At 33.6% G+C, this 24,591-nt stretch overlaps 1 protein-coding gene across 6 annotated transcripts in view; it reads left to right on the forward strand.

The window, feature by feature from the left end:
• LOC141458565 (uncharacterized) overlaps positions 1-24,591 on the forward strand; it is a 714,168-nt gene that overhangs the window by 424,394 nt on the left and 265,183 nt on the right. The window contains exon 1 of one of the 6 annotated variants that reach the window (XM_074136742.1): positions 13,196-13,281. The exons of the other annotated variants lie outside the window; for them this stretch is intronic. The gene's annotated coding sequence lies outside the window, so the exon portion shown is untranslated. Of the gene's footprint in view, positions 1-13,195; positions 13,282-24,591 lie in introns of those variants that run through there. 6 annotated transcript variants of the gene reach the window in all.

Below are 24,591 nucleotides of genomic sequence, written 5' to 3' on the forward strand. Positions count from 1 at the left end.
GAAAAATTATTTAGTGCTGTCTTTACTCATTATTTTTGGTTATTATTTTATTATTTACTTTTAAACAATATTTTGTTTTTTAAATCGTGCTCACATTTATTTTCATGTGTATTTATTTGTTTTTTTCTCAACAAAACCATTACTCACCTAAGAGTAATCACTAGTTTTTCTTCTATGGTTATAGGATTTCCATGACAATTTTTCCAAAGTTTTCTTAATTTTGACCTTATTTTTTCTAAAATATAGTCGAATGTGGGTGGACCCATCCTCACATATTCAAAAAAACGATCCGGATAATTTCTAAGTTCCTTATATAAATAGTGAAATTCACCCAAAGTACTTCGTTTTTTATTTATGGGATGTACATGATATTTTCTAAAGCGTTTTTTCTTTAAAATATACCATTTCGTTACTGCTGAACATAAAAACTCTTCTTCACTACTCGGACATGTTGCATGTATCACAGCTCCGTTGTGCACACTAATCAGCGATTATATTTTACTCTATCAGTTATCATCTCTGCTATCATCTATACTCACAGCTCCGTTGTAAACGTACCCTAAAACGCTCCATGCGAATTTACCATTGTGCGAAACAGTGCTGGAAGTCTTTTTCTGTCAGCTCTAGCAAGACTTTTCACAAGACCGTCGATAAGATCTTCGGCCCAGACAATTTGTAAATTAAGATAGTTTAATTCAATATGAGGCACCATCCTGAAGTAATGCTTATGACGGTTCCGTGGTAGACGTTATGCCTGTAAAGGAGGAGGTTTCTTAGTGGATAGTGTCCCACACACCCAGTCTTAATTTGGAAGGTGCCTGTGGCATTTTTCCCCCTCGGATAAAAAAAGAAAAAAAAAAGTGTATTGTATTTGTTGGATTCACGAAATGCTTTTTATACTTTGTACAAATCAATCTAGATCTAGAGAGTTATTGTTTTGTTAACACCTTTCAGGTTTATAATTAATTCATTTAAATGTAAACTCAAGTCAAAGAAAATAATTTTGAACAGTGTGTTTTTTTTTAATGTCTTCAAGGAGATTTTTTGTAAATGAACGTAACTTCTCTATCGCAATGTACCTACCTCATTACCAATTTCCAAGGTGCTAACGTTGTGGTTGTAAGTGCCATCACTTACAAGTGTGCTCTAGGTTTGCGACTAACTTTCTAAACTTGTAGGTCTGCTATTCACGTGGGTATAGATCAATATTTGAACCTATGTATCTATCACCGCCTTTATTAATATTTCTAAAATTTCTAAGGTATTTGGTAACCGTAATCTGGGTGCGCAGGTAATTCTAAACGCTCAGTGCCATTTAATGAATCGATATATTTATTTTTTAAGAAAACTTATAATTAACGACCACTTTTTCAATTAAAGTCGCCTTGAAAGTAAATAATCCTTCCTCTTTTTTTTTTTGTCCTTGCTTTAGAGCAGGGCAAATGGAAGAGTGTTAACTTGGAGCATATTTAGCTGTAACCGGTAGTCTGCGTTATGATAGTAACCCGTACCCTAATTGCAAGTGTTTGGCCCATGTCCAGGATCTTCTAACTGAGTGAGAAACAGAAACAGTAAGGACAAAGTTGTGGTGCCGACGCTAACGTCTTAAATAACGTCCGGGGAGTATGGCCTTAAAGTAGCTCTAGCCCCTCACCGCCGCTTTTTCCAGGCTTGGCAGGAATAAGACGGCGGACCACCCACTAGCTCCTTCTCTTCGGTACCTCCAAGTTAGAAGAAAAAGAGCAAACAAAAAAATATAACAACTGTAGCCAACGCAGTTAGTTTAAGTATTTCCTCTTAGCTTCCAAGTATAGCCATCCTCCCCCTTCTCTCATACAGCCTCCAGGAGCTCTCTCTCTCTCCGGTTCCTGGACCCAAAACTCTCTTTAACTCAGAACTAACCGTCTGGCACGTTCTGAGGGTCAATCTGCCATAACGGCACACTTCTTTTTTTCTTAGTTCTTCTTCTGCTTCAACTCGCTATCTTTTTTTTCTCACTATGGTTAACTCTTTCTTTCAGACGGTGACCACCCCTTGGGTAAACACCCCTATATCAAACCAAGGAAATTCTATAAAGTCCTGCTCTTTCTTCTATATAGAACAGTTAAAGGAAGTTACTCTCCTTCTACGTCCTAAACTTCCCAATTTATTTCATCAGGACAATATTCTTTTGTTCCCTCCGGCTCTGGATAAATATTATTTATTATTTTATTTTACTCAAACAATAAGGACAGTTTGCTATCAAGAAATATGTTGTTAACATAGTTTGTGCTGCTCCATTAGCTATTAAATAAAACGCATTATTTATTGATTACAATCTACCATTCTTTTGTAAATAAACATTTTTGTATAACTCAATGCGGATTTTTTATTAAAATAATTTATAAGTATGCAGTAAACTTGTATTAAGTGCTCCATTTTGACCTAACTGCAGTACCCCATTTAAACATTTTGCAGGGTATACTTGGTACGAAAATTATTTCAAACATGTCGAATTTTTGGAAGTTCCATTTGACTGAATAAAGTTGATTATCGATACTGTTTGCTATCTATTTTAAATATAGATATATATTTTATTATTAATTATGTACATCCTGTACATAGCTACAACATGTTCTATATTGAGTTAGGCACAGATTGTTTGCTGAATCCTGGAGAATCCAGTGCCACAATCGAAGGGATGCATGTTGAAAGGGGCCAGCCAATGCTGGAACTCTCTGGAGGCTGTAAGGAAGGTTAGGATTGTGATAAAAGGTCACGGGGCCAACCCCGAAGGACTGTCAGGATGGGCTGTGTTGTGGATAAGGCTTGTGCTGTTGGGATTAGGATGTATGGTTAGGCTATTATGGAAATTAAGGGAGCCGAGAATGGATTAGGTCATTGACAAAAGGGATATTGAGGTCTGTGTGGAGGGTTAAATTGGATACATAATAAGGAGCATTGACGATTTGCCGAACGATTTTAGATATATAACATTTTATTTTTTCCATTTTTGTAAAATGAACACAGATTTATTTCTTTAGTTATACAACCAATAATAGGAATTTAATTAATTTTATCTTAAACAGTAAAGAAACTAAATTTAACGATAACTGTTGCTAAATTAACAGTACTAAATTGGGGATCGGATTTCATTCCGGCTCCTGCGACGTGGTAACCACAAGCGGACAGTCTTCATGTTTCTACTAAAAAGTCACCTGTTTCATTTGAACAAGGAATTTGTATAAATTAATAAAGATGAAAATAATAATTGAACAATTTTGTGCGCTAGTATTTGATATTGAATTATTTCTAATAGGTTTTTTGTTTTTAATTTGAAACTATTGTCTTGTAGTTTATTAAACTATTGTCTTGTAGTTTTATTAAACTATTGCCTTGTAGTTTTATTGAACTATTGTCTTGTAGTTTTATTAAACTATTGTCTTGTAGTTTTATTAAACTATTGTCTTGTAGTTTTATTGAACTATTGTCTTGTAGTTTTATTAAACTATTGTCTTGTAGTTTTATTAAACTATTGTCTTGTAGTTTTATTAAACTATTGTCTTGTAGTTTTATTAAACTATTGTCTTGTAGTTTTATTAAACTATTGCTTGCAGTGTTGCCTTAGCATACTTGTGCAGTTACTGCATTCGCTTTCGGCTCTTGTTGCTATTTACTGAACTCGTTACTAAACAAATTCGCAATGGCCACACAAATAACTATTTCTTACTACATAATAATATAACTTTTTGTATTATTGAGAGAAAAAGATTATTATTTATTTTGAGAGGAAATAGCTGCAAAATTCAACAATCATCTATTATCTACTTTTTAAATTCTATAGCTTTTCTTTTCTCATGGCCATGTTATCGAAGACTCCACTAACTAAAAGACAATGTCCTCTATTTTAACTTCCTGCTTCTTTAGTTGAACTGACTATTGAGGTAGAAGAATCATTCATAGAGAATACTAGGGTTGGAACGGGTTTTTTTTTTTTCACTTTCAAGGGATCATTGTACTCGGTGATGAAGAAGTAAGACGATGGAGAAAAGTTGATTCAAGACTTTGAAGAGAACTTTGGAAGCGGGTCACCAGAGGAGAGAGATAAGGTTCTTAAGAAGGAAGTTTTTTTTTTTTGTTCTTCTAGAGCTTCTTTTTAGCGTTCTTCCTGCAGGCTGCTCCAAGATTCCTGGTAGAATTGTGAAACAAAAAGAAGTAAGTAAAAGAATGGTTCTTATTTTTACTTCTTTTTTTTGTTTTCCACCAGCCTACCTCTTTTTCTTAAATCTTTTTTATTCAATTGAATACAGTACCCTGACATCGGCCCAAAAACCAAGCCTTATTATCTTTTGCTAAGAAGAAGTTTCTGTTTCACAGAGTTAATTGGGTGTATTCTACCTCTTTCCACTTTATTTTCTCTATGCCTATATCTAGGAGGTTCCTCAAGTAAATCTGTTAAGGTAAGGAGGAGAATGGAAAGGATAGAAGCTTAAGTTTCTCATGTCCACAAACTTTGCTGTTTGAACAATACAGAAGTTTAGGCTAAGTGAACATCCATCAGGGCAACAGCCTCTTCTTTTCTCTTTCTTTTACCTTATCTTCTTCCGCTACAGTAAGAGAATGCATTGTAATAGGGCAGATTTCCTATTTTGAAATCTCACTGGCTGTCCATTTTGTTTGAAAATCAATAAAGTGATTTTTCCCCTAATTACTCTTTATGTGCGTGTTATTTTCATGAGTAATTCAAAGAAGAACAATCGCAGAATGTCTCCCAATAACATTGTGCCCAAATAATATCATTTAAGACACCTGACTTTGTTACAAAATTGTAGTCCAGAGGCTGGCGAACCTGCGGCTTGCCTTCAATAATTTTATGGCCCTTCGATATTCATCCTAATTATTTGATTAGGATCAATGAACTGATTGACTTACAAATGTACGTAATAATAATCATCAGAATCAAAAATAGATTCTTATAACACTTACGCCACAAACGGATAATTTTTCTAATTTGGGAAATCTGGCACTAAAAATTGTTAATGCTTTTAGATCTACTTTCACCTGCGAATCGTTTTTTTTTATGAAAATGATATTTATCCAACATAAATCCAGCTCGAACTTAACGGCTACAAACCTGCAACATCAATTATTTTGTGCAAATACGCGCATTTAAATCGACTTTCAATAGATAATTGAAATTTGAGAAATAAATATCTAATTAATTGAATAAATTAATTATTATTCGTCCATCCCATAATTTTCATTATATTATCTATGTTTATATTTTAGAATAACGATCGAAACAATAATATTTGAAATTCTGTTTTGAATTTTAATTGCAAAAATATTTGTAGTGGGTCATAGAATAAAGACCCGCCGGCTTTATAATGTATTTCTTAAGTGACCCAGAAGATCATTTTGGTTGTGGCCACCCCTGCTATAGTCTATTTAATTTTTACAATATTTAGTATTTAATCTACAGTCGAACTTCTCATAAAGGACACCCTCACTAGCGGCCACCTCTACTAACAAACAGTTTTTTGGATTTCCCCGTTTTACCCTTATACACTAGTCTATATAAAGTAGACCTCCGTCTAACGGACACTCTACATAACGATCGCGGACATTGATTTTGGGGAACGGATTAAATGTTTCACCTCCCACCAACGGCCCACCTTATTCTTAAAACTTCGTTTGACGCGGTGATCAAAATAATTATCCCCTCTCAAGTTTTTGTTTTTTTCTGTTTTTTCCTAAAGTTTCCTATATAAGCTCCATACATCTTGTAACATTTTAATCATTTTTCAATATAACTTCGGAAGAACAATATTATTTTTTCCGATATGTCTCTCAAACGAAAGTGATTAACTCTAGAAGAGAAAATAAATGAGTTGGAAGATTTTGCGAAACCCAAATCGAGCCATCGTCAACTTGCCGAAAGGTTTGTTCTATTTTTCTAATAAATTATGATGATAATTTTACCATAAATTATTACTGTTATGAATAAATGTGTTGATTATTATAAAAATTATTAATTAAGTCAATAATATGTAGTTTTTTGATAAATGTTTTGGATAATTAAGAAAAACTTGATGCATATCGTATAGCTAAATAATTATGCAATTATGTACGTTTTTAAATCTATTAATAATAAACAATTTTTAAATAGATGTTTGGAAAAAAAAACCCATATTTTTTCATTATGAAACTTGCCTACCTCCTTCTAACGACCACCTCCAAACAGCGGCCACTTTGCTTTCCCCCGCCAGTGTCCGTTATTGAGAGGTTCGACTGTATTTGCAATTTGAATAAATTGATTTAATGGAAACTACGATATTAACCCAAAATAGAGTCATTATAGAAACTGCTTTCCAAATTATATAATACTACAGCCGAAATCTTTTTTTAGCTTTGTGGGAAATTTGTAATTTAGAACTGAATATTTGGAAAAGTTATGGGCGAGACTTTGTCACATAATTTATTTTTGACAAAGGTTTTTCCTTTTTGTTTTGATCTATCTTTGTGCATTTCCCTAGAATAAATGGACACCAAAAAAAAAAAATGGAGGAAATAAAGCCTTAATAATTACCAGAGTGGAAAGTTTTTTCTGGATAAAATTTAAAAAGAAAAAGTTTGGAGAATACACTCCTATGAAAAATGAGGAAAAAATATTCATCTTTTCTACACCCTTAATGACACGAGAGGGACACATGTTTATAATTGCTTTATAAATCTAAAGCCTAACTTAAAAACAAAGTTTTATAAATAATGAGTCTCTGTGTAATCGTGTAGGTAACTTACTGCGCTGCATTTGTTTAAAGTTTTTTTTAAGAAAAAGTAATTTAGAAAATTACAGCGATCAAGGCCAATTTTGATTCGAGTTATCACCAACAATATTTATTTTGAGGCGCTCGGATTAAAAATACAAAGAAAAAGATTTCAACAAAATTGCTCTCTTTCTCCCAATTCTCTGTTAGAATAAAATATCTCAAAAGTTACGAAGCGCAGAAAGCAGAAAAATTTAGAAATGCGTTTATCGAAATTCCTCGAACAGAAGTAAAATTAAAAAAAAACATTTTATTAAAAATCCGGGAGGCGTTTTTAAAAAGTAGAAAAATATGAAAACGAATGGCAAATTATGCCTAATTTTTCTGATATCCCTAATACGTGGTGTGGCTATTAAACAACGAGACTGATGGTGCTACAGAAGAACTATGCATGCGCCAAATCTTAACGACCGACAGCTGTGCAGCGCAAAGCCTTATCTCTTTCGATTGCAGCGTCTCACGTGTTTGTAGAGAAATCTGTCTGATCGGAACCGTCGTTTGTGTTAGAGGTGTTAGTTTCGTTTTGCCGAAAACATGATTACTACACATGTAGTAGAGCAACGAATTGTCGTGAAATTTCACATCAAAACTTGATGATACCGCTACTGAAACTTGATATTTTATTAAAAGAAGTTTATGGCGATGAATATTAATTACGTGCGCTAGTTTTTGAGTGGTTCAAGTGTTTCCAAGATGGCCGAGAAGACGTCGGAGATGATGACTGCCCGGGTTGCCCTTCCACGTCCAAAACGGATGAAAATATCGATTATAATTAATCAACATTACTACCCTGAGATGCTTGCTCAACTCCGTGAAAGAGTAAGGAAAAAAACGACCCGATTTGTGGAAGAACAAAGTCATGGGTTCTCCGTCAAGACCGGCTTACACTGCCTTGTCTGTCAAGACGATTCTAGCCAAGTACTACATCCCAGTTTAAGGCCATCCGCCTTATTCGCCTGACCTGGCCGCCCCATGGGACTTTTATCAGTTCCCCAAAGTCAAAACTGCATTAAAAGGAATACGATTTCAGTCCGCTGTGAAGCTGTGAAAGAAAAAGCGGCATGCGTCATGCAGGAGCTCACAGAAAAAGACTTCCAGCACTGTTTCGAACAATGGTAAATACGCATGGAGCGTTGTAGGGATAGGGGAGGGGTGTATATTGAAGGTGATAATAACTAAATATGTATAAATTTAAAATAAAATGTTTTACAGCAATAGTCTCGTTATTTATTAGCCACACCTCGTATATCTGAAGTATAGATTGCATACATAGAAGATGTTGCAAAGCATTTGCAAGTGAATGTCCAATTTAAACAACAAGAATAAATTTCCTAATTAATCAGCTGGAACTCTTCACAAAAGAAACAAAATAAAAATAAACAATTTAAGAATAAAACCAGAATATTAGTCTTTCAAAAGGTCTCTCGTAACAAACCCCCAGTAAGGCTGAAGTAAAGCCTAGAATGCGGGGATGACGCAAGCCCTAATGGCCGCTGATGGAGTGACGGTCTCTAGGGACATCTTTTACTATAACGCCCTTACAACAGATTAGCGACGGATCGCACCATTCATTAACTAGCCCCAAGGGTGTATTACCCTCTCCTCCATTAGAGAGGCTTGATTTCACTATCAACCACGCCCTTTACAAATATAAAGGACAGAAAATCCCTTGAAGGGCTGCTAGGCAGCTAATCCAGTAGAAAATTAGATTGTTAAGCAAGTTCTAATGTGACTGTAGCTTATTTATTCTTGAATTGATTGCCTTTTATAAGATTCGGTGCCAAAAATTTGGCTGCATTAGTCTTGCATTAGGTATGAACTGATTGGAGAACTGTTCTTGCTTATACATCCTCTCTCGTGCGTGAGGTATTGTATATACTTTAACAATTAAACTGGACTACACGACTATTATTTCCTCTACTCTCACGTGACTCCAAAATGACTGTGTCTAACAAACTCTTTTACAAAGTGGTCATTAGGCCGATGTTTTGCTCTACGCCTGCTCCGCTTGGATCCTCAAGAAAATCCAAGACAACTCAAGAACAAATTTCTCAGACTTAGCGACAGACTCTCCTCGACGCACTAAAATTGGACTCACTCCACGAGACTGCATCCATTATCCCCCGTACACTCCTATATCCAAAACTATCTGCTGAAACTCCTTTTCCCACTCTATACTGTCATCCTAATCCACTCTGCCGCGACATAGCCTCCAACAGATCCTTCTATCCCCTACAGGACACCAAAGAATAAAACACATCCTTCTCTAACTTTCTACACCTAGCTGCAGGTTTTTCCTTCCTTTTTCCCTGCATTCCTATCCTTCAAATATTAAGCTTTCCCCATACTATAGTTATGAAGGTTATAATGTATTGTTCATTGGAAATTTATGTTTTTATTTATTGTACATACTTATAATAAAGATTATTTATCTATCTGCTTTAATAATACTTCTCCTATTAATTTTTATTGCAACTGATGGGGAATATTCTACGAACTCAGAACTTTTATCTGGTGTCCTGCGCAGAAGTTTGGAAGGGATTTCTTGTCTTCATCCTGTCTATAGCCCACCCCATCTTGATCTCCTCAACTTAATTCAAGCTGCTCCTGCCTGGCGAAGTCAATACAAGTGTCTATGTCGACAAATCATTCTTTTGCTGGGAGTCGATTTTACTACCAGCTTCCTTTCGATCACTAATGGTGGTTGTTCGTCCGTCCGCCTTTGACATGTTCTTTGATTCTAAGTTGAACTCCAGAATGGGTCAAAGGGTTTTTGTAGAGCTTGCTTATAACACTATAGTATTTATTCAGTAACTTCACCTTACTTTTTACTTTACTTTTGACTAAATGTCATTCTCTATTAAAACAAGCGAACCAAAATGTATAAGAATTTAAGGACCTTTATCAATTTTCAAATGCATGAATCATTAATCGTTAAATAAAATTAAACAAAAATATTTTAAACAGTTATTACTAGGGAACGGATTCGTATGTATTTACATATTTTTTTCTAGGCAATTTACAGACGTTTTTCAACTAGAAGTATTCATACTGACACTTTTTAAGCCGTTTGAGTCTACTTTTATTTCACATATTTCCACATATTTGGATGTTATCGCATATTTATACATATTTGATTAAAATAAATAAATATTTCTACATATTTAATCAAAATATGTACATATTTTTTCTTATTTTTCATTTTGGGCATATTTTCATAATTGGGAGGTGGTTGACAGGAACTGTGAACCACAGACTGTAGGGCTGTGAATCACAGTGGGTGCAATGGTTATTGTAATTTACACAGAATGCTGCTAAACAGTGACGGGCACTTGTTAGTTCTTTGAAGTTGTCTGACGTTGTCTGTTCTTTCAGCTCGTTCGTTGAAGTGTCCAACTCATTTCGTTCGGTCACTTAGTGTATTCTTTTTTGGGTGAAATGCCACGAACATCGGCCTCAAACAAACAACTGGTTGCTAAATATCTTCGCGAGTTTCCAGCAGAACTTTTTCGAAGTGATGGAGACATTTTGTACTGCACAGCTTGTGACAAGCGCGTTTCTTGCTCTCAACGTTCCCAAGTCACCCAACATATTGCCACCGGATCGCACATAGAGAATAAAAACAGAAAGAAAGAGAGGACGTCCTATCAAGCCTTCCTTACATCTCCATCATCAAGTAAGTCTACTCTGAGTACAGATCTGTGTCGGGCTTTGGTTAGAGCAGATCCCTTTCCACAAACTTAAAAATCCTCATTTCAAAGGATTTTAGTTGTTACAAGTCCATCTTACGCCCAAATCGTCGTCACTTTACGTTCCAACATTTGAAATTTCATGTGGTTGCAAACAATTTCGAAGAGTGAAGTTTTCAAAATTGAAAATTTAACACATCTTTTTATAAATAGTAAAAATGTTCTTTGTTGTATAAATCATTATAACTTGTAAAAACAAATTATTTTGTTCCTAATAAATTATTATAAATTGTAAAAATGTTCTTTTCTTTTATAAATAATTATAACTTGCCCCCCCCCCCAAAAAAAATCCATTATCATAAAAAAAAAAAAATGTCCATTTTACTTAAATATTCCAGAAAATATTTTAAGAAAATCACATATTTTCCACATAATTGACGAAAATAAATGCATATTTTAATTAAATATTTGGCATTTTTAAATACATAAAAATCCGTTCCTTATTTATTACACTTGCCAATGAGTACTTCTAGTTCGTATATCCGATTAGAAACAGGCTCATTGCATCTAAAAGCACTAGTATTTAAAAGAACAGTTAAATACTGGTTAAAGTTAGTGGAACTCCCTGATAATCATTTGCAGAAACATTGTTATAACCGTCTTGTGCAACTAATTGAAAATAAATCTATTCCCTTCAACTGGCTGGCCCAACTAAAACAAAATCTTTTGACTATCGGCGCTTGGGACGATAGATATTTGTGTGACAGCTCACTGATCAAATCAAATTTCAATAATATAATAGAAAAATATAGTAATAACTGCTTTAGTAAAGACATAGATAACATTTTAAACTCAAAATATAACACATACTTTAGAGATATTAGTTCCTTAGGTTCTTCAAGTGAGGTGTACCTTGATAAGAATAAAGTAAGCTATATAAGATTATTCTCGCAAATACGTCTTGCCAGCAGTAAGATGCCAATTTTATATGTGAATAAACAAAGAACTATATTTTCCCCTAATAAGCCGTGTCCAACTTGTATAGGGCAGAGTTCGGATGATCTTGTACACTTCTTTGTCTCTTGTCCCTTCTACGTAACTTTACGCGGGCGGTATATTGGTGATTGCCTTGGTAACCATGGAAACATTAAACAGCTTCTAATTTTAAATGATACGGCACAATTACGCAAATTATATCTGTTTGCGGTGAACGCTCTCGATAAAAGAAATAGATGGACTCCTTTGATAAATATGGCTTGATCTTGTTCATGTAATTTCTCAAACGTATTTCTTATTATTTGTCTGGAAACAGCAGAATTGTTTGAGAATAGTGTTTTGTTCAGTTTCTCCTAAAGGTATTTTTTCTTTTTACACTTATGTAACCAATCTAAAATACTTCTGTAATTTTTGTAAATATATTTTTCTTTCGAACTCTTTAATTATTTTCAAACTTTTTTGTTAATAATATTGTAAATTTATTTTGTGTATTTTACAGAAACTTCTTTATTTTTAGTGTTGTACATTGTAATATATCCAACTCCTTTGTATGGGGTGGATGCCCTTTGACAAATAAAATAAATAAATGTCATTCTCTATTAAAACAAGCGAGCCAAAATGTAGAAGAATTTAAGGACCTTTATCAATTTTCAAATGCATGAATCATTAATCGTAATGGCTCGTCCATAGTTTTGGACGCTGGTAAAGGATGTATACCTTTGTTAACCACCAGTCTTTTTAATCCTGCCTTGAAGAGCCTTTTTTTTTTTTGCTTCAGATATTCTTTCTATCGATCATCCGCGTAAACTAAAGGCTGCAGGGGTTGATGAAAGCTTGTTCCAGCCGTACGCTCTAAATCCAATGAAAAAAACCAGGAATGATCTTCATGAAAGACTTTGTACTTAATAAAATGTCTTTTCTAAAACAATTTAATACGGAATGCTATCTTCTGTTTCCATGGATTGTGTATCGATTAATCTGAAACAATTATTCTAATTGTCAATTCTAGTGAGTGACACAATCAAAATACCCAAGTTTATTATCAGAAATTAACTTTATTTTTATCTAGTGGCAATAATTCTCGGTAAAGTTAACAGTCACGCGAGTAAGAAGTGTTTGGTCGATATATACAGGAAGAAGGAATGTTTTGGTCTTGATGGAAATCATAAACAGATTTGTGGGTTATTGAAGCAGATTTTTCCTGTCTAGACTGATATTCAGAAAGTTTCATTTTTTCTTTCTTTCTTAAGAATTTGTTATGTGTGAAAATGCAGTACAATCCTTGTATAGATATTTTTTAATCAATTTTGGTGATCGAAAGAGTGAGAATTATTAGATTTTTCCATTTTGGGCTAATCTATAGAATAGCGCCCCGGGAGCGTGGCCTGTTTATTTTTAGGGGGTGGGAAGTACAGCGCACCTACCGGTGAAAATGTTCCCGCCAACGAACTATTTCGGATTGTGCGAATTTCGTAACGCTTATGTTTCGCACGCATGCGCAGTACACTTACTGCCTAGCAACTGCTTCCTGTTTAATGTATTAATAGTTCCCGCGAGTGCTCTGTATGTGACCTGAGGTGCCGTTTTTTTGTAAATTTATGAGTATGAGCGTTTTAAATTTGCAGTTTTTTTTTAAATTAAAGCATGAGTGTAGTGTGAATGAGGTTGGAGTAATGAATGTTATAAAATTTGGCATAGGAGTCATTCTTCCAGTGGCGACCTTATGAGAGATTATCTGGAGGGAGTTCGACAGGTATACCCTCCTCAGGAAAAGGACTCCACAGAATAAGGTAAGTTTCTTTTGTGTTGTTCTGTGTAATTATTGTAATGAATCTTGTGACACAAATAAAAAAATTGAGGGTGAATAGGTAGGTTAGGAGGGGGGTATGGGGGGCGAAGCCCCCATTAAGAAAAAAATCAGGGGGTGTGGGGGCGAAGCCCCGCATTAAGAAATAAAGAAATAATTCGAAGTGATTCTGATTCGCTGTTACCATATAACCCGCTAGATTTAAGTGTAAATATAAAATAAAGAAATAGTTTTATATTTATATTTGAATATGGCGGGTTCTATAGTAACAGCGAATCAGAATCACTTCGAATTAGGCCACGCCTGTGGGGTGCTATTCTAAAGATTTACCCCATTTTCTTTTCCTGTATAAACATGAATAACTGATGAACAAATTAACTGGAGAAAGTTGCACGAAGAAATAATGTTCTCTGGCTTGTCGTTATTCTTTGTAAGAAATTCATAGCGGTTATGCCACCATTAATGGCTCTATATAAAACAGATTGATATAATTAAGAAAATTAATTAAAAAGTTGTTAAAAGGTAAAAGGTAAAAGTGGTAAGTAAATTAATTAAAAAGATGTTGAAATGTAAAAGCTAAATGTCATTCTCTATTAAAACAAGCAAACCAAAATGTAGAATTTAAGGACCTTTATCAATTTTCAAATGCATGAATCATTAATCGTAATGGATCAGTGAAAAAAGTGGCAAGCGTTAAAATACAGGATTGGCTGTGAAAAATAATTCTTCCCGACCTAAAAAAGAAAACTTTAATAATGTAATATAAATTATATCAAAAATTAATGTTTATTACTAAATTGAATGGTAAAGCAGATGTAATGAATTGCTTAAAAAAGATTCTGTTGTACAAAAGTTGTAACTTTTGTTGATTTCTTTCTTAGATAAAGTCGACAAACTCCATACAAAATTCCAGACCAGATGGTTCAAGTTTTTGCTATACCTCTTTCTAATGAAGCCCTTAAGCGGCTGGATATGTCTTGAATGCTTAAAATTGTGTTTAAATTCCATTTAGTTAGGTGTACAGGGAAATCTTATTAAAATATTTCAAGAGAAATATATTACTTTGTTCATGTTTTTTTCCTTTATTGCCAGTTAAGTGTAATAGATAGTTGGGGATTCAGTATTTAAGTAAATGTAATTATCCAAAAAAATTGCTCAATATTTTACAATAGAACAATTTAGATTCACTATTTTTACTGGAACAGTAAATGAGAATTATATTGTAGGTTCCCTTGGGTTGAAGTGTAAGATATATTTTAAGTGAATTCTTTCACGTACACAATCTTCTTGTAAGTATAATAGCAATAGTACTTTAATTTCCAGGCCTTCCGTTGTAAAAAAAAAAGTTTGTCTACGATTTTAGAGCTTTAGAATCCGGAAATTTATTGTCTCTGAATGAATTTCAGATTCCTTTTGAATTGTTAGAGTTATATTTAACGATTCACCAAAAAAGGAACAAAAAAACGGTTAAAAAAGCAACGAAATAATCGATTTGGTGTAGTAGGTAGGTTTTGATTTTAGTTTAAAATATTAGAATACCAGAAATCAGCCGCCTAAACCTCTTCAACAACCCCCAACTTTCTCTGGGCCCCTTTACCGCCTTCCTGTAGGCCTCCAGCACCCACAAGGGGGCGTTATCGCCCACTTTGGGAAAGACTACTCTATAAAGTTTATAACTCTATAACTATATCTACTACAGAGTCTATATCTACTCTATAACTCTATCTACTATAGAGTCTATATCTACTCTATAACTCTATAACTATATCTACTATAGAGTCTATATTTACTCTGTAACTCTATATCTACTATAGAGTCTATATTTACTCTGTAACTCTATAACTATATCTACTATAGAGTCTATATTTACTCTGTAACTCTATAACTGTATCTACTATAGAGTCTATATTTACTCTGTAACTCTATAACTATATCTACTATAGAGTCTATATTTACTCTATAACTCTATAACTATATCTACTAAAGAGTCTATATTTACTCTATAACTCTATAACTATATCTACTAAAGAGTCTATATTTACTTATATCTACTATAGAGTCTATATTTAATCTGTAACTCTATAACTATATCTACTATTGAGTCTATATTTACTCTGTAACTCTATAACTATATCTACTATAGAGTCTATATTTACTCTGTAACTCTATATCTACTATAGAGTCTATATTTACTCTGTAACTCTATAACTATATCTACTATAGAGTCTATATTTACTCTGTAACTCTATAACTGTATCTACTATAGAGTCTATATTTACTTATATCTACTATAGAGTCTATATTTACTCTATAACTCTATAACTATATCTACTATAGAGTCTATATTTACTTATATCTACTATAGAGTCTATATTTAATCTGTAACTCTATAACTATATCTACTATAGAGTCTATATTTACTCTATAACTCTATAACTATATCTACTATAGAGTCTATATTTACTCTGTAACTCTATAACTATATCTACTATAGAGTCTATATTTACTCTATAACTCTATAACTATAGCTACTATAGAGTCTATATTTACTCTGTAACTCTATAACTATATCTACTATAGAGTCTATATTTACTCTGTAACTCTATAACTATATCTACTATAGAGTCTATATTTACTCTGTAACTCTATAACTATATCTACTATAGAGTCTATATTTACTCTGTAACTCTATAACTATATCTACTATAGAGTCTATATTTACTCTGTAACTCTATAACTATATCTACTATAGAGGCTATATTTACTCTATAACTCTATAACTATATCTACTATAGAGTCTATATTTACTTATATCTACTATAGAGTCTATATTTAATCTGTAACTCTATAACTATATCTACTATAGAGTCTATATTTACTCTATAACTCTATAACTATATCTACTATAGAGTCTATATTTACTTATATCTACTATAGAGTCTATATTTAATCTGTAACTCTATAACTATATCTACTATAGAGTCTATATTTACTCTATAACTCTATAACTATATCTACTATAGAGTCTATATTTACTCTGTAACTCTATAACTATATCTACTATAGAGTCTATATTTACTCTGTAACTCTATAACTATATCTACTATAGAGTCTACATTTACTCTGTAACTCTATAAAGTTTCTTCTGAAATGAAAATTAATTTAAAGCATTTATTTTTCTTATTTATCTTAAAATTCTAATTTGATCGTTATTTTAGGCTGTAATAACCTTTATAAAACTCTAAACAGTAACAAAATTTTGTATATTTGAGAAGGTGCACGAGTAGAATATAAAGGCGGCCAGTAGAACATGTCTGGGGTGTGGTCGATTGACAACAACTCCATTGGAATTTTATGAACAGCAACCATTCAACAGTGCATGAACGGGTTGGAAAAGGTTTTTCCCATTGTTTTATGTTTGGTTTTGTGATCTCCCATTCTCGGTTCCGTTACGCCCCTCACTTCGCAGACTCAATTGATGTGTTTATTTTTTTAGTTGTGTATAAATATTTCTTTCTCTGGAATACTAGTAAAAAGAGAAAAACATTGTTATTGTATAGGTTTAAAAAAAATCAAAAGACATTCCTGAAAGTACAAATTTGGATATTTCGAATCGATAATATTATGGGTATCCGGTAATAGGCTTTTTAACAAAATCAGTTATTCGAGAATGTCATTTTACTCTAAACAACTTTTCAGTATTTTGTTTAAACTCTTTGCAGACATGTGGGCATTCTGAAACTTTTTTGTTTATTAGAAACACCTCACAGAAAAATGCTGTTTAAGCTATAGCCGGTGAGGAGATGGCAATAAACTTAGCTTTAAAGTAAAGTAATCGCCTATTTTTTTTAAGGCGGGGCTTAACCGTCCAATTACCAATTAGGTGTCGTGAACACAGGCGGAAGCTCATACTTTACTATATTCCAATTTTTTTCTAACAAATAAAAAGTAGCCATACGCGGGATTCGAACTGGCGATCTCCTAATTACAAAGCCACACTCTTGAACACTAGACCAAGATTGGTCCATGCTTTCAAGTGACATTTAAAGAGCTCAGCACCTGCATAATTAATGATAGGTAATGAATACATAATTACTTATAATTAATATACAATATAATTATATTATTATAAAATTAATATATAATTCCAAACTTGAAGAACATTTTTTGTGCAAAAGTTCCAATTTTATTGTTCTTAACACATTTTTGTCCTCGAGCATTTTGTTTTTCGATCTTTCTTTTTACCAAATGATTTCAAACAAATTATAATTATGTAAATTGCAGCTGGAGAATAACAGATATTTTTAAATGAGAGCTCGCTCGTTTTCCAGTCCTTTGTTTTTCCTTTTTTTAATTAATTAATTTTTCATTTTGTTTGAACTCTTTGCCAAATATATCGAAATTATGTTTACAATTATGTCGATGAATTTATTATTTTATTTGCTGTACAGATTATTCTATTGTTTTATTTTTGAATTGTTAAAGTTAAAATCAAGTGTTATTGACAATTGATTGCACATATTTTTCAAAAAAAAGTTGATTGAATCAATTTGAAAGGGTAATTGAAAATAATAATAATTTTCAAACAATGAAATTTGCTTCTAAAACAAGTCCCGCATTAAAGTGCACATATCAATCAATTGTAGCAACCAAATACATATAACAGAGAAATTGTTCATCGATATTACAGCTGTTGCGCATCTAATTGAACTTGCTAAGTGAAAATATAAAAATTGCTAACGTCGTTTTCACTTTTCTGTTTTAATAATGTAAAGAATACATAAGCAGATTTCTTTTCCTCTTTCGAGGAATATTTTTGTTGTCCGACAATCAAAATTTTCATTCTTCTTCGGTACAAAGAAGAGGACCGTTCAGGATCGCCTCTTACTATCAAACGGTTTCGGAGCCTGCGGCCCTGGTGGTGGCTGGAGTGATCCCCATCGATTTGATGGCCCAGGAACGTAGGATGGCTTACGATCTAAAGGCAGTCCTCGGAAGATCGGAGGCAAAGGTGGTGGCCAAGGATCACTCCATTCAGTCCCTGGCTTGAGAGATGGCGGACGGACACCCGAGGCTGATGGATTGCACGGCTCATTGACAACCCTTCAGAGTGGGCCGGAAGAGAGCATGGCAAGGTCGACTACTATCTCACCCAGTTTCTTACAGGGCACGGGTGTTTCCCCTCGTACCCTGTAAGTTGGAGACCCGTCATGTATCTTTGGAGACTCTGATCTCGATGACGCCCATCACACATTCTAGATGGGTGCCAGAGAAGGAGAGCTTGGAGCAAGAGATCGGGGAGAATCACGCCCGAGAACATAGTAGGGATTATGCTCTCTCACAGAGACTGCTGGGACCGGGTGGCTATCGGGTGGTTAAGGTGGTATTAAAAAGAAAGAAACAGGAGCTGGACTTCCGTCTGCTCCTGTAGAAATAAAGGCCGGTAGGAGCTCGTATGGGCACCACCTTGAAGTAATGCGTAAGTGGTTGCAGGGTGGGTTTCTGTGCCTCTAGGGAAGGTGGGTTTTTTAGTGGGTGAGGGTCCCAATACCGTGGGCATTTCCCCACGATGATGCCTTATGCATTTTTCCCTCTCCATTAAAAAAAAAAAAGTATTATTATTATTATTATTATTGTATTGATGTTTACTGTACTACAATTTGTTCTAGGACTGGTCCCGTAATATTTCTGTTATTTTACAGAAATTGCACTAATTGGTAAACTCTCTGTAATCAGAGTTCTATGGTTTACTACAAAATTTCTTAAATTATAATCAACTGTTTTTTGATTGTGGTAGTTCGTAAAATTGAAAAAACAGTGGATTGATAATCTGATTCCCTTGGATTATCATATAGTTTACTTGATTAAAGAGCCATACTCGGATAACAATTCAAAGAGAACCTCGTTTAAAAATATAGCTTTCATATTTGAATTTTATTTGTTAAAAAAATATAAAAAAAATTCACTCTAAATTTATTCAAAAAAATAAAAAAAAATTACCAAAGAGAGATGACTATCTGTGTAAAACTAGTGGTACACCATTGTGAGGGCAGAGACAAGAGTGGAAATGGCAAGTGCTTTGTCATCACCATAATTAAGGATGGCTTCATCAAGCTTTTCTGTCTGGTGAAATAAAGGGAAAAGTAGAAGCGGATGAGTGGCACGATCGGGCAGAGACACCGTCAGGGGTTGGGAAACGAAATAAAAAAAAGATACGACTTTGATTGTTGATTAAAATCCATTGTCATTATCCCTTTAGAACTTTACAACGGTCTCCTTTAAAAAGAGATTTTGATATAAACACCATCCCATCTCTTACATCCTTCTCTTTCTTTAATAATTTACAATCGACAAATCGTCTTCAACGCTGAACTTTCAAATAAGTAGTGGCCTTGCTATAAATTAGTAAAGCAGATATCTTAAATTGGGGGTTCCAATGTATTCCACAAGGAGCGCTACTAACTAACCTACAAGTATGGTTATAGGTTCTGAATTAGATAATAAATCTTAACAGGTCCGCTTTCCCTTTCAACCAGTTTTTCCAGATAAATGTAAATAAAGTGATCCTTAGAGAGGTAGAGCTATTGAAAGTAAAATGGACATGTAAAATTACACATTATGCAATGTAATATTTACACATTTTCTTAAGGAAACTGAAGGTAATGTAACTGTGGTCTTAATATGTATTTAATTTACTTAATAACATAGTTAATATAATAATTTATACTACTTAGAAAATAGTACATCAGAACATGGTACTAACGTGATGCTTTAGAACAGTCTTCTAAGACAACCTAATTCAAATTTCTAGTCTGACAAGTACATCACAAATTTTCAGTTTATAACAGAACTTTTTTTGCCAGGAGTTCCTCTAATACTGAGTTTTTCCTTAACCAAATTTTTCATTTAATTTTAGTTTTCTACTGGATCTATTCCGGATATTCTCTTTTCTCAGTCCGTAACCGTAGTGGTTTTCTCGGACGCCATCTGTCCACTGTTCCTTCGATCTGGTTTTCTTCATCTTCTTCCTTCGGCTTCCCAGTTTGGGATTTCCTTTGCCTTTCCTCCGTATTCCATTCTTGTTATATGGCCGTACCATTTAAGTTTCTTTTTCTCCATCTTCTGCAGCACATTTTTTGAAACGTTTATTTTCGTTATTATTTCTTTGTTTCTACACATTCAAGCCTTGCAATTCGTGCTGTTTTTCTTCAGTAATCCTTCTCAGTGGCTAGAAATTTTTGCCTTAAAGCCTTATTTAAGGTTATCCAAATCTCAGCGGCAAATAATGGTATAGTTTTTACCAAGCTATATACTGTTATTTTGGTACTATATGGAATATTGTCGCTCCATAACAAACTGAACATTTTCCAAAGATTTAAGAATTGGATTTAAGTTCTTACATTGTTATGTTTTTAGTGAATTCTATTTAGTTTTACCATGGCGAAGGTTGTGCTGCCGAACTTCGGAATTCCCTTCATTATCGTGTTTGTTTGTTTATTAACGAAGTAATTGCACTAATCCCAAAATAGATCTATGGACCGCTATACCCATGAGATAACTCATCCTGTAGCACTCTCAAGTGATGAAACCGCTCATCCAACTTAGTCCTAGGGAAGTTCTAGGACGAGCGGCAAGAGCCACCACCTTTAAGGAGGTGGCACACGATACATACACGATGATATAAATGATAGATTGGAGAAGGCATCCAGAGATCTCATCTCATTATCGTTAACATTCTGTACAAAGTTCTCATGATTAAGATTAGTTTGGCCATCAACTACTGGTATTACTTGAAAGAAAAAAGGCGTTCGATTGAAGTGGGTTCGTGTAAAGGAATGAAATTTGAGAAATCAAGTACACGAGTTTTTTAAAGATCAAAGGAATTTTCAGGTTGTTATTGTTAATGATACAAAAAAAAAAAGAGAAAGTGCACCAAGAATTTGCTGAAGTATTTTATTGACAAGGATGTGTGGAGAGAGTTAAAACGTTTAATGCATGCCCTACTTCAAAGTCGTATGACCAATAAGATCATGTTAAAGGTACTTATACAAATCTTTTGTTATTTAAGTCATGCGAGAAATTTGTAGCTTCGGTTAGTTTATTGTCTTTTCAGTCTACTTTGAGAATTCCATTTTATTTACTTTAAACTTGGTACAAAAATTTAGTCCATGAACATAGGAGACAAAAAGTATTTTACAGCCAAGGAAAAGGACAATATAATTTACAATAAAGGACAATAAAAAGGACTTATTTTTATTTTAATGTTGGTTTTGATTCGCCACTGTTCAGTGGTTAGCGGTGCATTTGAAGAGTATTTGATTCTGTTAAAGGATCGGAATGAAAGTTCAGGATTGCCAGTATCATCAGCAAAGATTGAAAGTGGATGGTTATTTGAATGCTGAGGAATATCTACAGCAAAAAAGGGGAGCTTAGTAGAGGTTCTGGGATACTGAGAGGTGCCACGGTAGCCGAGCGGGTTAAGAGGCGAGACCTGAAAAGCTAGTATGTATTGTGGGGTACTGGGTTCGATTCCCGGTCTCATGCCTTGGATTTTATTTAAAGGTTAATAATAGAAATTAACAGTAAAGTACGTTTGCTAGTCGCCTCCGTCCACTACACACCTAATTTGGTAGTTGGACATTAAGCCCCGCCTGAAAAAATAGGCGATTACTTTATTTTACTTTCTGGGATACTGGACTGCCCAAAAATATCTAACCTGTGATTTCAGGATAACGTAGTAATAAGGAAGAATTCCCTCATCTTATTCATTTCCACTTTGTTTTCATCAACTTTATTGCTAAGGACCTAGAACGTTTCCTTCTAGCAATAAACTACTTATTATTTATTACATCATTAAAAATTCTCATGAATAATTTTTTTTTTAATAAAAACGATAAATTTTTCATAAAAAGCAATAAAAGAAGGGAAAGAAGAGAAAAACTTCAATAAGTTTTATAGACTTTCTTTTAAAGTATGATCACGTACAATGGAAAATCTGCCCTTCAAAATTTCTATCTATATCTTAAGAATTTAGTGCTTGCAATTATAGGAAACTTTAAAAAAAGGAGACGAAGAAGGAGAAGAATAAGGAAACTGGATTATAGATTGAGCAGATGATGGAATGAATAAGAAGGAAGTAAATAGAGTAGATAATTTTATTTAAAACTTGCCATCCTCACTAAGAATACATGAGTCAGCACTTTCTGGGAGGATTCGACCAGACAATACTGCTTACTTTAGCAAATGGTATTCTCACAGTCCTCTAAAGAAGATAGAATAAAAAATACTATCAGTTTCAATACTGATTCTAATGAAAATGCTTTGATAAGCAATCCGACAGATCAGAGTAATAACTTAAAAGCAGAAAGCTAAATACGGGTGTTGGTTTAATTTTGTCTAGCTCTCTCTAATCATATATGATGAGCTTGCAGCCGCAGCTTTTAAAGCTTCTAGAATTTTAAATTAACTAAAGAGTAACTCTAATTTAATGTGGATTAAGTTCAAAGGTTTTATGCTTTATTGGTCTATAAATAAGTCGCTCATAATTTAATTTTAACGTTAAATGATTCTTTAAAAGACATAATCTATAAAAACCATTTAGATTTTATTTTAAAGAAAAGCAAAGTTGACCCCTCTTGTTACAAAGTTGTTTAACAACATTATCTTCACTGCCTGTGGTATCAGGATATAGGAATTTTGGTTTACTTATTTCTCATTAAATACGATTACCGCAGGCTGCCTAGCCTGGCCAAGTCTCCTACAGAACTTTATCGGTCAAGAAACAGATTCGAACACCTTTACTTTTCTGCTACATATCAATCTTTGGATCTGGCCTCTTTAGAATGACCAACAACTTAAGGTTAGTAGTATCGAATTAACTTTTATTTCTATTAGATCAGTTCAATGTTCACCACTTGCTCTCATTCTGTATTAATTTAAGTATTTATTTACTTGTAAATGCGGTCTAATTGAGCGCTTATTCCCAAAAGTCACAGCGCTACCATCAGAAAGGCGTGTTGAAGGGAGGTTGTTTGGCCATCATCAGTTTAAGGGATGGTGGGACATAGATAGGACTTGAGCAGTAGGATAAGGATTGGCTGCAACTTTACTTGTGGTGAATCAAAAAGCGAGAATGGGATAACTTTGTTGAAGATAGGGATATTTCATTCTTTTTGGACAGTAAAATTTTGGAGATACTGGCGTTGATGAAGAATAGTAAGGATTAGGGACTCCGGATGTAACGCGGAGAGCTTCGTTGGTCTAGATCAGGGGTCGGCAACCTATTTTAAGTAGAGAGCCAGGAGAAATCCTTAAATAATTTTAATAAATGTTACCAAGAGACGCAAGGATGATAGTGTAAAAACCTCTGTAGATCATTTGCATACACTAATTATTATTTTATGATATTCAATAACATTTAAATGTTTTATATATTTATTTTCACATATTGCAAAGTAAATAAACAAATAAATAATAACTAAACCTGTGTTTGAATGAAAATGGCTGTAACCGACCAGCTGAAGGCTATTCCAGTATCGGAGTTCGAGCACTGCTCTGAGGAGTGGAAGAAACGTCTCCAGCGCTGTGTGGCTTCAGAAGGAAGTTATTTTGAAGGTGACAATATAGAACTGTAATTCTTTTTGAATAAAAAAATTTAAAAAAATCAGTCTCATTACTTAATTTACAGACCTCGTATGTAACTGAAATGAGATTCATTTGAACTTGAAACAGGAATTCGGGTATCAACTACCCAGCTATAAAAACAATGTCAAATTCATAATTCTCTTCTCATCACATTATTTAATAATATCTCATCAGATGTCTAATGCAAACATTAAAGGGACTAAATTACTAAACAAGTGACGCTAAACATTGTGGATGACGCAATTCTATGACGCAAGTAACTGTAAATAATATAATAATGTGATTTCAATATAATATAATGACAAGAAATACAGCTCGTTTTATTTAATCAATATTTCTTTTATAATATAGTTGTAAATACTACTTTAATCTAAGAATGATGGATTTTCGTTTGTTTCACCAATGGAGTCTTTTTTTATTATTTGGTTATAGAAATGAAAGTACAGGACCTAGAATAATAAAATAATACTAATAATAGAATAGTAGAATTCAAAATTGTTTTATATGATAAGGAAAAAAACTTGGGACAATTGGCGAAAGTGGTGCGATCAAGTTTTACAGCAAGCATGGCTGAACTTCCGCAAGAGAACTTTAACCATTTTCAATACAATTTTCTTTGTACTGTATCCGTGTTCTGACTAACAAATAA

Source organism: Rhodnius prolixus, unplaced genomic scaffold (genome assembly GCF_049639745.1).
Source record: "Rhodnius prolixus isolate KJV_2025 unplaced genomic scaffold, Rpr scaffold_5, whole genome shotgun sequence".
Classification (NCBI taxonomy): domain Eukaryota; kingdom Metazoa; phylum Arthropoda; class Insecta; order Hemiptera; family Reduviidae; genus Rhodnius; species Rhodnius prolixus.